The sequence below is a fragment of the Panthera pardus genome, unplaced genomic scaffold (assembly GCF_024362965.1).
Source record: "Panthera pardus isolate Hobbes unplaced genomic scaffold, ASM2436296v1 HiC_scaffold_11, whole genome shotgun sequence".
NCBI lineage: Eukaryota > Metazoa > Chordata > Mammalia > Carnivora > Felidae > Panthera > Panthera pardus.
In genome coordinates, this window is record NW_026526666.1 from 85,268,736 (window position 1) to 85,270,840 (window position 2,105).

Consider the following 2,105-nt stretch of genomic DNA (forward strand, 5'->3'; position numbering starts at 1 on the left):
TTCGGCTGGGCGCGGAGTTCCTGGATCCCTGAGGGCGGAGCTACGCCGGAGTCGGCGGGATGGGGCGGAGCAGACGTCACTGCCGGCACGCGGTTGCTCCAGTAATGGGGTTTCTCGGGTTTCTCTCTGTGTTCAAATACAAACGTACTATAAAATTTTGCTTATTGTGAAAAAAAAAAAAAAAAAACAACAAAAAACTGCAAATATAAGCACACTTTTTAGAAAACGGAAAAGTGCCCTTTGGGAGCCAGGACGACTCCGTTCCACCACGTGGCCTTGGACAAACCACAGGTCGGCCCCAGCCACCCCTTCACCATTTCCCAATTTGCAAGACGTGAGATTTTTGTTGAAGCTGGATGGGATCCTGCGGTGGAAAGGGGGACAGGGGTTATAGGGCGTGTAAATTGGAGTAACAGAGTCATCTCAACCAAATAATCCCCAAGTCGTGTCATTTTGCTTTCCTGAGTCCCATATCCACTACCCTAACCCAAACCGCCAGCTCTCACTTGTCCCAGGATGATGACCTGCCCATAGAATGCCCTCAGTAAACAGGATTTCAGTGACTAGATAATCCCGATAAAACTCTCCTAGTCCGGAAACGTCCCGGGTCAAAGCCTCACATTGGCGGCTATTGCTCAGGGAGCTTCTGTAAGTGACTATCTCTAACAATGAAGCTCACTTTGCGGATCTCTTTTTGGGGCTCCCTCTGGGCTGATGTGACACTAACGCCCTCCTTTACCAGTTTATATTCCTATACCAGTTTATACGCAACCTGGGCGTTGCGTGTCAAAGCCAAGCGCTCATCGATCTGAAAACTTGAGATCCAACCACCAGCTGCCACATTTCCAGCTTTATCCTACTTACTGTAATAGCAGGGTACCGGCTAGGTGCTTTGACTATCAATTCCAACAAATGAAACATCAATCTCAGCCCCCTCTCACTAATTATTTTGGCAAGTTATTTAACCTGAGACTAATGTGGGTAATAGTCCTTACCACATAGGGTGATGTGAGGAGAAAATGAGAAGTTGGGAAAGTACTTGGCCCAATGCCTGGCATCCAGGAAATTCTCCATGGCATTTGGAGGCATTCAAATTATAACCGATAGCTGTTTATTTAGTACTATTTGCCAGGGCCTCTGCTGTGCTCTTTGCTTACTACACGTGGAAGATTTATTTATTTTCAGGTTGGAGATTTTTAAATGTTTACATATTAAGTTGTTTTCTTTCTCTTTCGAGACTATGCAATTGGGGGGGGGGGGGGTAGGGAGAGAGAGAGAATCCCACACAGGCTCTGCACTGCCAGCACAGAGCCTGATGCGGGGCTGGAACCCACCAACAGTGAGATCATACCTGAACAGAAACCAAGAGTCCGACGCTTTACCGACTGAGCCACCCAGGTGCCCCTTAAATATTTATTTTTAATTTAGAGTATAAGTTTCATGAGACAGGGATTCTTGCCTGTTTTGTTTCTAATCAAATTCCTACAACAATGTCCGGGATATGATAGGCATTGAGAAAATATTTGCTGACTTTATGAAATAAACAATGAACAGCACAGTCCCTCACCCTATCTATCCCTACCCCGAAATTCCATTCCCTTGGGGCAAATTTTTCCAAATCTTCTTCCTAGAATCTTCCCGCACATTTCTAAATGACATATGTTCTCTTCATTTGTAGTTTCAGATATTTTAGCAACTGCTCTTCATTCACACATATACACGTCCAACTTCTCATTTCTGTCAGAGCACAGGTACCTGGCTGGCTCAGTCAATAGAGCATGCAACTCTTGATCTGGGGGTGGTGAGTTCAAGCCCTACATTTGGCCAAAAAAAATAAAACAAAATAAAATTTCTGTCAAAACAATATTGAACATCTACAATTCTGTAAATCTTATTTGTAGCTAAGCCACATAGGGTGCTATGATTACCTTTGTTTTGGGGTAATCAATCCAGGTTGGAGAAGGATGGGGGAAAAGATAAAACAGAGTAGATGTGTTTGAACAAAGGGAAATTTACACTTGGCACTAAATTAATACTTACACCAGAAAACTATGCATGTGAAAAACAAGGCAATTATTAACTATAGGGAACAATAAAAAAAGTAC